Raw genomic sequence first — 14184 nt, forward strand, 5'->3', positions numbered from 1 at the left:
TACCCATCTCATTCCTTTTTTGTTTCCATGTGCACATGCTAAGAACACCATTATGCGGGATTTGTGTCTTTTCATATTCCACAATGATTCTTTAGTTGTGGACACTACAGTACATAACTGCACTCCCGCTCTTGGTCCTCATCTTTGTAAGGCATTATTAGTTTCTTGATGAAGATATTTAGCGTCCTCCATGACAGTAGCTAAAGCAAGGGGCTATAGCAGCATACAAGTAGCCTACAAATGCATTCTGGGCCGGGCATGCCCTGAGCTCGTGAAGTAGCCTACAAATGCATTCTGGGCCGGGCATGCCCTGAGCTCGTGAAGTGAGCGCTCCTGTAGGGCAACTGGAGCGGGCGAGAAAGCCGAAGCACCAGCCTTTTTGAAACTGGCTCTTTGCTCCAGTCAAATTGGGCGAGCTCTGCTCCTCGCTCCTTCCAGCTCTACTCACATACTCTGCTGTACACATCTCAGAGTAGGTGAAATGGTCAAAACACACAGACACCATGGTGAAGAAGGCACTACAGCAACTCTTCGACCTCAGAATGCTGAAGAAATGTGTCCAGTTCCTGAGGGCCCTCACAGTGTTCTACAGGAGCACCATCGAGAGCATACCTTTGGGCTACATCACAGGCTAGCTTGGCAACTCCACCGCCGCTGACCGCAAGGCTCTACAGTGTGTGGTACGCTCAGCCGAATGCACCCTTGGGTGCACACGGCCTGCCATCCAGGACAACTACAACACCAGGTGTCCCAAGAAGGCCAAGAAGATCAACAAGGACCTCAAACACCGAGCCACGGCCTGTTCTCCCAGCTTCCATCACTCAGACACTGGCAGTATAGGAGCATCATGGTAAAAACTGTTTCTACCCCGAGACCATCAGGCTGCTGAATAGCCACCACTAAGCAGCTACTTGCTTACACCTACTTGCTCACACTTGCTCACACTGTCCCCCTCCTGTACCCCCCTAATGGACATGAATCATTGTTACAGTTGTAAATGTGTGTGTGTATATATATATATACACACACACACATAGTTGTAAATATATATATATATATATATAAACTCAGCAAAAAAAGAAACATCCCATTTTCAGGACCCTGTCTTTCAAAGATAATTCTTAAAAATCCAAATAACTTCACATATCTTCATTGTAAAGGGTTTAAACACTGTTTCCCATGCTTGTTCAATGAACCATGAACAATTAATGAACATGCACCTGTGGAACGGTCGTTAAGACACTAACAGCTTACAGACTGTGGGCAATTAAGGTCACAGTTATTAAGTTATTAAGTTATTAAGTAATTAATTAGCATTTTATTGCATGACATAAGTATTTGATCACCCACCAACCAGTAAGAATTCCGGCTCTCACAGACCTGTTAGTTTTTCTTTAAGAAGCCCTCCTGTTCTCCACTCATTACCTGTATTAACTACACCTGTTTGAACTCGTTACCTGTATAAAAGACACCTGTCCACACACTCAATCAAACAGACTCCAACCTCTACACAATGGCCAAGACCAGAGAGCTGTGTAAGGGCATCAGGGATAAAATTGTAGACCTGCACAAGGCTGGGATGGGCTACAGGACAATAGGCAAGCAGCTTGGTGAGAAGGCAACAACCGTTGGCGCAATTATTTGAAATGGAAGAAGTTCAAGATGACGGTCAATCACCCTCGGTCTGGGGCTCCATGCAAGATCTCACCTCGTGGGGCATCAATGATCATGAGGAAGGTGAGGGATCAGCCCAGAACTACATGTCAGGACCTGGTCAATGACTTGAAGAGAGCTGGGACCACAGTCTCAAAGAAAACCATTAGTAATACACTACGCCGTCATGGATTAAAATCCTGCAGCGCACGCAAGGTCCCCCTACTTTAGCCAACGCATGTCCAGGCTCATCTGAAGTTTGCCAATGACCATCTGGATGATCCAGAGGAGGAATGGGAGAAGGTCATGTGGTCTGATGAGACAAAAATAGCTTTTTGGTCTAAACTCCACTCGCCGTGTTTGGAGGAAGAAGAAGGATGAGTACAACCCCAAGAACACCATCCCAACCGTGAAGCATGGAGGTGGAAACATCATTCTTTGGGGATGCTTTTCTGCAAAGGGGACAGGACGACTGCACCGTATTGAGGGGAGGATGGATGGGGCCATGTATTGCGAGATCTTGGCCAACAACCACCTTCCCTCAGCAAGAGCATTGAAGATGGGTCGTGGCTGAGTCTTCCAGCATGACAACGACCCGAAAGACACAGCCAGGAGTGGCTCCGTAAGAAGCATCTCAAGGTCCTGGAGTGGCCTAGCCAGTCTCCAGACCTGAACCGAATAGAAAATCTTTGGAGGGAGCTGAAATTCCGTATTGCCCAGCGACAGCCCCGAATCCTGAAGGATCTGGAGAAGGTCTGTATTGAGGAGTGGGCCAAAATCCCTGCTGCAGTGTGTGCAAACCTGGTCAAGAACTACAGGAAACGTATGATCTCTAATTGCAAACAAATGTTTCTGTATCAAATATTAAGTTCTGCTTTTCTGATGTATCAAATACTTATGTCACGCAAAAAAATGCAAATGAATTACTTAAATCATACAATGTGATTTTCTGGATTTTTGTTTTAGATTCCATCTCTCACAGTTGAAGTGTACCTATGATAAAAAGTACAGACCTCTACATGCTTTGTAAGTATTTATGCTATTTTCTACATTGTAGAATGACATCAAAACTATGAAATAACACCAAAAGAAAAGTGTTAAACAAATCAAAATATATTTTTTAAGTAGCCACCCTTTGCCTTGATGACAGCTTTGGACACTCTTGGCATTGATTAGATCAGAAAAATCTGATCTAATCACTAAGAAGCACACCACAGCAGAGTACTCTCCCCACTCAGACATTTGCTATAATGCACACTGACAGGCATAACCTTGTCATCTTGACTGTCCTCCTGTGCTGATTATGTAAGGCCTGTCTGTCTTGCTGAGGAGGATGGAGGATCAGCAGTGGAAACTAACCTAAATAGGCTGTATGCTTGTGAATTACTATATTTTAAGAGCCCCAGGCAGAGCAATGTCAGGTATTATGAATCAGAGATGTCCCTAATGTTAAGTCCTGGTCATTTCGCTCCAGGGATTATCTGTCCTATTCAATTCAACCAGAAAGCCATCAAATGCCACCCTTGTCCAATGTCAACACGTTCAACTCTTTGAAATAAAAATGTTTCCTCTTGCCCTCAAGTCCATTACTTTGGCACCAACACAAAGCTCTGATTCCTCCTACACCAGTCAGATGAGGACAGATAAGTCATGTTTAGAAATCATACATCATTCTATGGTATGAATGAGATTGTAAGATGGAAGCAGTACCTCAGATACAGAGCCTGCTCAGATTAATACTTTAACACAAAGAGAGATGTGGGTGCTTTGAGGACTCGGGGAGAGGATTTACAGAGAGGAGAAGTTACTCCCAGACAGACAAAGTGATAGGTTTGGCAGAGCTTTGCTGCTAAGACCTTTACACTGAACAGAGAGTCTGGAGAGGAGCCTTGAGAAGCGTAATTCAGTTTCAGAAGTCTATACTCTAATCGACACAGCAAACGGCAAACATATTGGATTGTACAGGACAGCCGAGGCACCGACACTTTACATTGAAATTTGAATCATTTAGCAGTTGCTCGGGGTGCGAGTGGGGGTGCTGTGGGATTATTTAAGATACTCTTTGAAGAGGTAGGGTTGGGGTGTAGGGTTTGAGCATAGTCTGAAGGTAGGGAGGGGCAGTTCCTCTTGCTGCTTCGCGTGCAAGTACCAATGGTCTCCAACCCATGACTCCTGGCTTCCCCAAGTCGGTTCCCCTCTCCTGGATGATTTGGCTCGATAGGAGGGTAGACAGGGGAAGATCTCAATTGCACTCTTCTCTCACCTTCTCAAAACCCATAGGATGAGAAAGCCAGAGGTCCCTCACCTCGGACCTTCTCTTCCAATGGGTTTTGAGAAGGAGGCGAGGAAAGAGGATGCGAGGAGTATGCAATTGAGATCTCCCCTAGACAGACTGCTGCCTCTGACAGGAACAGTCTTTAGTTCTCCCCCCTGGTGGTGGTACTCAGTTACTGATCAGATACTGATAATTGAACTAAGGAAATGCAATTAAACACAATTAATACTCATTGATGTTACTTGTAATTTAGTCCCTTGGCTTTGGTCACTATTTTAGATCTAAGAACAAGATGGTGGAAGAACAAGATGGCATGAATGATGGTCGCCCTGTTGCTTGCTCCCAGCCAACATGGCAGTCTTTTGTTTATTATTGTGTTATTTTCAACTTTATTTGCTCAGAAAGTTTCTAGTATTATTTCCTATGACCGACAAGCACTTCTGGACATCAGAATGGAGATTAATCAGCACAAATTCGGTTTTCAGGAGCTGGATCCTTGGATTACCTGAAGCAGTTTCATTCATCATTGGAGCCAATTTTCCCAAAAGAAGCCACTAAAGAACGTGAATGCGAGCTGGCATTCCAATCTAAACAAGGAAAATGGCAAACCACCCTCTGCTTCCCAGTATATTACTTGCTCATTTACAGTGTCTGGACAATAAACTTTGTGAGCAGATTTCAAATAAAATTGTATTTATTTGTCACGTGCGCCGAATACAACAGTGAAATGCTTGCTTACAGGCTCTAACCAATAGTGTGAAGTGTGTGGGTAAGTAAAGAAATAAAACAGTAAAAAGACATTTGAAAATAACAGTAGCAAGGCTATATACAGACACTGGTTAGTCAGGCTTATCGAGGTAGTATGTGCATGTAGGTATGGTTAAAGTGACTATGCATATATGATGAACAGAGACTAGCAGTAGCGTAAAAAAAAAGGGGTTGACGGGTGGTGGGACACAATGCAGATAGCCCGGTTAGCCAATGTGTGGGAGCACTGGTTGGTCGGGCCAATTGAGGTAGTATGTACATGAATGTATAGTTAAAGGGACTATGCATATACGATAAACAGAGAGTAGCAGCAGCGTAAAAGAGGGGTTGGGTTGGAGGCAAAAACGTAACAGTACAGCCTAGGGGGGTTTCCATACATTGCACATACAGGAAAAAATTACTTACAGGAAAAAAAAAGGCGGAGGAGTATGTTTCATGAACAACAACTTATGGTGTGATTGTAGGACTGTATGCCCTCATCCTTATGGTGTGTGATTGTTGTACTGTGTGCCCTCTTCACGACTGTCTTGGTGTGTTTGGACCATTCTAGTTTGTTGTTGATGTGGACACCAAGGAACTTGATGCTCTCAACCTGCTCCACGATAGCCCAGTCGATGAGAATGGGAGCATGCTCTGTGCTCCTTTTGCTGTAGTCCACAATCACCTCCTTAGTCTTGGTTACGTTGAGGGATAGGTTGTTATTCTGGCACCACCCGGCCAGGTCTCTGACCTCCTCCCTATAGGCTGTCTCGTCGTTGTCGGTGATCAGGCCTACCACTGTTGTGTCGTCTGAAAACGTAATAATGGTGTTGGAGTCGTGACTGGCCATTCAGTCGTGGGTGAACAGGGTGTACAGGAGGGGACTGAGCACACACCCCTGTGGAGCTCCAGTGTTGAGGATCAGCGTGGCAGATGTGTTGCTACCTACCCTCACCACCTGGGGGAGGCCTGTCAGAAGTCCAGGATCCAGGGAGGTGTTTAGTCCCAGGTTCCTTAGCTTAGTGATGAGCTTTGAGGGCACTATGGTTTTGAACGCTGAGCTGTAGTCAATGAATAGCATTCTCACATAGGTGTTCCTTTTGTCCAGGTGGGAAAGGGCAGTGTGGAGTGCAATAGAGATTGCATCATCTGTGGATCTGTTGGGGCAGTATGCAAATTGGAGTGGGTCTAGGGTTTCTAGGATAATGGTGTTGATGTGAGCCATAACCAGCCTTTCAAAGCACTTCATGGCTACAGATGTGAGTGCTACGGGTCTGTAGTCATTTAGGCAGGTTGCCTTTGTGTTCGTGGGCACAGGGACTATGGTGGTCTGCTTGAAACATGTTGGTATTACAGACTCAGTCAGGGACATGTTGAAAATGTCAGTGAAGACACCTGCCAGTTGGTCAGCACATGCCCGGAGCACACGTCCTGGTAACCCATCTGGCCCTGCAGCCTTGTGTATGTTGACCTGTTTAAAGGTCTTACTCAAGTCTGCTGTGAAGATTGTGATCACACAGTCATCCGGAACAGCTGATGCTCTCATGCATGCCGCAGTGTTGCTTCCCTTTGAGTGAGCATAGAAGTGATTTATCTCATCTGGTAGGCTCGTGTCACTGGGCAGCTCGCGGCTGTGCTTCCCTTTGTAGTCTGTAATGGTTTGCAAGCCTGTTAGGAATATTATGAATAAATGACTAAACAATATCCTCATTTTAAATAGAACTGTAACTAAGTAAACTTATACTCTGTTTTATTATATCTGATTAACAATATGAGTTCATAAGAAGGGATTATGTGGCATGAACAAGGAGTAATGAAATATAACGAACACCATTCCAAACTAGGTCGGGAGAGGAGTGGGTTAAGTAACCAGATAGGGTCGTTAACCTATGTTTGAACCGACGAAACTGAGCTCTGGGGTGTTTTAGATAAGGCAGTGAGTGCATACCTAGGTTTTCTGTTAATTAGAACTGTCAGCTAAGTGGTGATCGATAATGGTGAGGAGTCAAGAGTTAATTCAGTTATGTTGTGTGACCTGTGAGTGTGTTAGTGAGTTGGAATGAACTTTTAAACTCACTTAATTTAGGTCGGTAGGAGGGGATTCATTCTAGAAGCAATGAAATGACGTCATGTTATTGTATATAAACTGTTGCTCGTGGTAACGTGGCAGCGCACTCCGAGAATAAATTCTGTTACCTATTATTGATAAGACTGGTCTCCGTCTATTTTATGCAAACAAGAATCTTACAAATTCTCATAAAATAGATTAAGGGAATTCAATTAATGAAAACATATTGGAATAATTGAAATACAGTAACAAAGCCCTGCCACATCGGACGAGCATCAGAGCCGGTGTAATATGAATCAATCTTAGCCCTGTATTGACGCTTTGCCTGTTTGATGGTTCGTCGCAGGGCATAGCGGTATTTCTTTCTAAGCTTCCGGGTTAGAGTCCCGCACCTTGAAAGCGGCAGCTCTACCCTTTAGCTCAGTGCGAATGTTGCCTGTAATCCATGGCTTCTGGTTGGGGTATGTACGTACAGTCACTGTGGGGACGACATCCTCGATGCACTTATTGATAAAGCCAGTGACTGATGTGGTGTACTCCTCAATGTCATCGGAAGAATCCCGGAACATGTTCCAGTCTGTGATAGCAAAACAGTCCTGTAGTTTAGCATCTGCTTCATCTGACCACTTTTTTATAGACCAAGTCACTGGTGCTTCCTGCTTTAATTTTTTCTTGTAAGCAGGACTCAGGAGGACAGAGTTGTGGTCAGACTTACCAAATGGAGGGTGAGGGAGAGCTTTGTACGCGTCTCTGTGTGTGGAGTAGAGGTGATCTAGAATTTTTTCCCCCTCTGGTTGCACATTTAACATGTTGATAGAGATTTGGTAGAACTGATTTAAGTTTCCCTGCATTAAAGTCCCTGGCCACTAGGATCGCCGCCTCTGGGTGAGTGGTTTCCTGTTTGCTTATTTCCTTATACAGCTGACTGAGTGTTGTCTTAGTGCCAGCATCTGTCTGTGGTAGTAAATAAACAGCCATGAAAAGTATAGCTGAGAACTCTCTAGGCAAGTTGTGTGGCCTGCAGTTTATCACAATATACTCTACTTCAGGCGAGCAAAATCTAGAGACTTCCTTAGATTTCGTGCACCAACTGTTGTTTACAAATATGCACAGACCGCGCCCAGTTTACCAGCTTACCTGCCGTTCTATCCTGCCGGTGCAGCATATTTCCCGTTAGCTGAATATCCATGTCGTCATTCAGCCACGATTCCGTGAAACATAGGATATTCGAGTTTTTGATGTCCCGTTGGTAGGATATTCGTGATCGTACCTCGTCTAATTTATTGTCCAATGATTGCACGTTGGCGAGTAATATTGACGTAACGGCAGCTTTCCTACTCGCCTTCTGCGGGTCCTGATGAGGCATCCGGCTCTTCATCCTCTGTACCTGCATCGCTTCCTCTTGCGAATAATTGGGATGTCGACCCTGCCGGGTGTTTGGAGAATATCATGTGAGTCTTGCTTGTTGTTGAAACAATCTTTGTCTAATCCGAGGTGAGTGATCGCTGATATCCAGAAGCTCTTTTCTGCTGTAAGATACGGTTGCAGAAACATTATGTACAAAATAAGTTACAAATAACGCAAAAACCCCCATATAATAGCACAATTGTATGAGCGCCCGTAAAACTGCTGCCATTTCTTCCGGCACCATTTTAGTTGAGATTTCCCACCAGAGAGATACGAAAGACTAAGGTAATCTGCCTTACAGAGACTCTGGCTGATGGGGGGAGGTGCTTGACCAGGCTATACAGCCTAGGGGGTTTTCCATACATTGCACGTACAGGCAAAAATAAAGGCGGAGGAGTATGTTTCATGAACAACAACTTATGGTGTGATTGTAGGGCTGTATAAACCCTTAATAATTTCTGTTCCTCTGACCTGGAATACCTCGTGATCAAATGCCGACCCCATTGTCTCCCGATAGAGTTCTCAGGTGTTTGTATGACGGCTGTGTACATCCCTCCACAAGACACCACGCTGGCACTCAAGGAATTACACGGGATATTGATCAAATTGGGAACAGCAGAGGCCACATTCATTGGCATAATCAAAAGGAAATTTAAGGAAAATTCTCCCGAAATACCACCAACAAATCTCTTGCCACACTCGCGGGAAAAATACGTTTGACCATTTTTAGTCTCCATTCCGATACAAAGCCCTACTTGGCCCCACTTTGGCAAATCAGATCATGCCTCCATTCTGCTCCTCCCCACCTACATGCAGAAATGAAAACAGGAAGCACCCGTGGTAAGGTCTGTTCATCGCTGGTCTGAACAATCGGAATGCATGCTACAGGACTGTTTTGAACACGCGGACTGGAATATGTTCGGGGCCGCCTTTGGACGTAACATCAATGAAGACACTGACTGTCTCTGGGTTCATCAGGATGTTGTTCCTACAGTGACATTTAGAACATGTCAGCATTTTCTCAAAACTGAAAGCGCAAACCACCACAAGGGAAAAGTGACTGGAAACATGGATGAGTACAAACAGAACACCTATAACCTAAGCAAGATAATCGAAGCGGCAAAAAGACAACACAGGGACAAAGTGGTGTTGTAATTCAACAGCTCAGACACGAGACGCATGTGGCAGGGATTTCAGACAATCATGGATTATAAAAGGAAAACCAGACACAGATGCCTACCTCCCTACCTCACCCGCTTCAAGGAAAACACAGAGCACTGCAGTGCACTGCACACTGCCTTTTCCCCCCTGGATAAGAGGAATACCTATGTGAGAAAGCTGAGATGTATTCGATGAGCAGCATTCAACACCATGGTGCCCTCCAAGCTCATCACTAAGCTCAGGGCCTTAGGTCTGAACTACTCCCTGTGCAACTGGGTCCTACATTTCCTGATGGGCCGACCCCAGTTGGTGAGAGAAGGCAACAACACCTCCTCCACGCTGATCCCCAACAAGTGTGCTCAGCCCCCTCTTCTATTTTCTGTTCACCTATGACTACGTGGCCACGCACGACACCACCTCAAATCATCAAGTTTGTTGACGACACAACAGTGGTCGGGCTGATTTGCTGACAACAGGACTATGGTAGGCCTGATTACCAACAATGATGAGGCAATGAAGTTAGAGCCCTGGCAGAGGGGTGGTAGGAAAATAACCTCTCCCTCAATGTCAACAAAACAAAGGAGCTGGTCATGGACTACAGGAGACAGAAGAGTGAGCACGCCCATATCATTGAAGGAGCTGCAGTGGAGAGGGTCAAAAGCTTAAAGTTCCTCAGTGTGCACATCACTGAGGACCTGAAATCGTACCCACATCAAGGTGAAGAAAGCACAACAGTGCCTCTACAACCTCAGGTGGCTGAAGAAATTCATCATGGCTCTTAAGACTCTCACAAACCTCTGCAGATGCACCATTGAGAGCATTCTGTGGGGCTGCATCTCCGCCTGGCACGGCAACTGCACCTCCCTCAACCGCATTGCTCTCCAGAGGGTGGTGCAGTCAGCTGCCTGCCCTCCGGGACATTTACAGCACTCTGTGTCAAAGGCCAAGAAGATTATTAAGGACCTCAGTCATCCGAGACGCTGACTGTTTACACCACTACCTTCTATCAGACGGAGACAGTACAGGTGCATCAGAGCCGGAACCGAGAGACAGCTTGATCACCAGGCCATCAGATTGTTGAACAGCCATCACTAGCCGCCTACTAGGTGATGCACACTCACTACCTGTTAGTTACACATTCGGATTACTGTTACGGGGATATTTTGGTTGTTAATTGGATTAGTGCTGCCATTTCTTAATTTCCATCTTTTTAATGTATTATATTTATTATTTGTGTACTCGTTTGACATTTGACTGCATTGCGTACCCGATCAATACACTTTGATTTGACGTTTTTCGATTTGATCTATTGGGCTAACAGAGCTGGAGGAGAGTGTAAACATTCAAACTCCAAGCATTATCTGATCTTATGTTTGTACATGGTTGAATTCCCTGGCAAGCATTCTGAGTGTATTGACAGTCACCAAGAGATGAAAGGGCTGTGTGTGTGTGAAATCTATAAACACAGGACCTCAATGTGCCACACCATCCCTCCCTCCCAACCAACCTTGCCTTCCCCAAGAGCTACTGTACAATCGATGACACTGTGCAGGCATCAGTTTGTATTATCTGCTAGGCCCGGCTCTGATCCCCAATTGTAGAGAACAATCTAATTGGAGCAGGCAACCAGTTCCCAACTGTGCCCTGGACGCAGAGAGAGGCACGTCAAGAAAATCAATGTCCTGGCTTTATAAATCACACTACTTCTCTGTCCTCCCCTCCTCCATTCCTGCTCTCCCATCTAACACAGTGGTTGGGCCTTTGTCACTGTACCACCAGCTGAATTTTGCTCTGGAATTCCACTGAAGTACCCCCTCGTGCATTTCACCAGTAAGCCTAAGATCTCATGAGTTTTCTCAAGTCCCCCATGTGGATTGGCCAAGTACCCCCAGGGGTCTTAGTACCCCATTTCGGGAACCACTGATCTTACACGGCCTTGTTTGGATGTCTCCCCAGAACATTCATACTCACCTGAGTGTGACCAACTGGGCTGTGAATCAGACGGCTAGGACAGAGGGAGTATCCACTGTTGAGAATGTACATTATGCATTTGATTTAAATGCTGTCGTTGGCCCAGAAATGCCTGTTCTCTCACAGGTCTGAAGCGATTACATGGATAAATGCAGGAGCATTTGAATAACGTTGTGAAAAGAAAATCAGCTGCAGCAACAGCAGCAGCTGTGTTGAGTTGTGACGGCTATCAAAACAAAGTCATCATGTTTCAACTACACTAACCTCCCTCATAAAGTCCGAAACACTACATTTTGATTTTATGACATGAGATGAATCGACTGTACATCAAAAAGACACAGTGTTAATTACTTAAGTATGAATTATTTAGCATTTTAACGACTCAATGAAATATAAATGGTCTGGGTCAATACAACACTCCATCAGAGCAGCCTGGGGACTCTCATGAAGAAGGAGATGGGGCCAGGGCTTGTATTTTCCAGAACAGACCACAGAATGACACTGGGGCTCCACAGACACTGACCCTCAACAATACGCTGCATCAGCATTAAGGTTGCAAAATTCCAGGAACTTTCAATAAGGAATAAAGGAATAAGCAGGAAAATCCGGAATCCTCCAACCAGGATTTATTGAAAACTAGGGAATTTATTGAACACTCATGGAATTTTACAACCCTAATCCGCACTATCCTCACAGAACCCAGGAGAGCTGCACTACCCTGTTGTGAGTCTATGGTTAACCTTAAACTCTGGGCCTTAGCCATTTCATCGCTGTGTGTGTGTGTGTGTGTGTGGGGGGGGGGGGGGGGGGGGGGGGGGAATTAGGAGAGAATTATGTGATGTTCGATCAAAACATTGGTAGACACAGTTTTATATACGTGTGCGCCATCTAGTGGTATATTACCGAAAATGAATGTTGGGTTTTTTGTAGACTGTGGAGCTCTCTGCTAAAGTGTGTGTTTCTGATTCCATTCCAAACCTAGAAGAAGACAGAGATTCAAAAATAACGTCCCTCAAAAGAAAAAACCTGAAAACAATCCGTTACAAAATGATTTACACACATGGGAACTTCCACCAGAGTACCTCAAAGCTTTGCCTTTAAACTAGCAAGTAGCATACCTGCTCTGTATCTCTGTTGTTGAAGAGTAAACAGACTGCTGTACTTTGGAATGTGGGCGTGTGTCCATGATAGAAGTGTGTTCTTTTTTCTCTCCACTGGGATATAGTGATACCAGAGAATCAGACAGGGATGGCAACAGTTTACACATTTCTTCTATGGTGTGTGATGCTGCTGGACTGCCGGCTGTTCTAGGGAGGTAAGTCCTGCTCTCTCTGCTGGTGGTTTTAGTAGGTTTCTCACTAGTAATAAGTATACAACTCTCACAGTTATACACCAGCAGCAACTGTTGCAGCCTTACCATCTCTCTCTCAGTGAGTGTGTTTGGACATGTGTGTGTGTGTTTGTGGTGGGGGGAGTCCTAGAATACCGTATTGTGTTATGATTGAGTTATGATACTTACGATATTTTAAAGATTCTGTAGGGATTTTTCAGATTGAGTTTCGGGTCGGTTATGATGGCAAGCCTTTGCTTAATGATTAACTGTCGTGGTGACACAGAGCTGTGTGTCTGTGGGTGGTGGGTGCTTTGTGGGTAACAAACTGTAGCGTTTAGCGCTATGAATCTTGGTATGCCATCTCAATTGTGTAATATGTTGTGTCTCAGATGAGGACCAGGGGAAAGTCGTCCCAGTCTGAACCAGGCGTCCTGTAATGACTAGCTGGGCTCCTACACCTGTACCTGTCTACCAGGCTTCTCTGGGATGAACTGGGAGGTAGGAGAGTCGTAAACACACTGCACACTTACTTGAGTCAAGCCCGTATAAGGAGCATAGGCCTTGACGAATGTCCTCCGTTTCACTTGGTTCAGGGCAAGTTTTTCCAGGTCACAACAGTTAAGGTCGCTCTGCCATCTTCGCCTGGACGTTTCTCCTATAAACATTGTAATAACACTGTTGGGAAACCAGATGTCAGTCATAACAATTTGAACCTATTACATATTAACATGTCTCTTAAGCCGTGGGTTGATGATGCATGTTTCTCTTCACAGTAACAGCCAGGCAGTGTAAGGTGAATAACGGAGAATGTGTTCTGTGGCACCTATGGGGCACAATGTAGCTGTGCAGAGGGCTACAAGCTGCCGCAGAATGGAGTCAACTTTAAACCTGAATGTAACCAAAGTATTTCACACATCTGGTGACACATTTACCAGAATCTTACTTAAGTACTGTGTAGCAACATGTTATTACAGAAGTGTGACTACAATGTCACTACATTAGTGTATAGAGGAACTTGATGTCAAGTGTTAGAAAGGATGGTGGTTGCAAACTTTGGATTTGCATGTATACATGTATACACACCTAGTCATTCCAGGGTTTTTCTTTATTTCTACATTGTAGAATAATAGTGAATACATCACAACTTTGAAATAACACACATGGAGTCATGTATTAACCCCCCCAAAAAAGTGTTAAACAAATCTGAATATATTTTCTATTTGAGATTCTTTAAAGTAGCCACCCTTTGCCTTGTTGACAGCTTTGCACAGTCTTTGCATTCTCTCAACCAGCTTCATAAGGTAGTCACCTGGAATGCATTTCAATTAACAGGTGTGCCTTGTTAAAAGTTCATTTGTGGGCTTTCTTTCCTTAATGAGTTTCCTTAAACCAAGCGCTATGATGAAAGTGGCTCTCATGAGGAGCGCCACAGGAAAGGAAGACCCAGACTTACCTCTGCTGCAGAGTTTTTGATAAAAATGTTTTTTAGCTCAGCTAAGTCGTCACTACTTTTAGAAAATGTTCTTTGTGGACTCTTAAATTCTAGGATGATACATTTTGATTGATTAC

The 14184-nt window shown here is 44.7% G+C and overlaps 1 long non-coding RNA gene across 1 annotated transcript; it reads left to right on the forward strand.

The window, feature by feature from the left end:
- Window positions 1-12498: 12498 nt before the first annotated feature.
- Window positions 12499-13766, forward strand: LOC109910224 (uncharacterized). Its single transcript, XR_002257843.2, has 3 exons — window positions 12499-12597; window positions 13005-13113; window positions 13389-13766. It is a non-coding gene; the product is annotated as an uncharacterized LOC109910224 (long non-coding RNA).
- Window positions 13767-14184: the final 418 nt, after the last annotated feature.

Source organism: Oncorhynchus kisutch, linkage group LG19 (assembly GCF_002021735.2).
Source record: "Oncorhynchus kisutch isolate 150728-3 linkage group LG19, Okis_V2, whole genome shotgun sequence".
In the NCBI taxonomy this organism is placed as follows: Eukaryota; Metazoa; Chordata; class Actinopteri; order Salmoniformes; family Salmonidae; genus Oncorhynchus; species Oncorhynchus kisutch.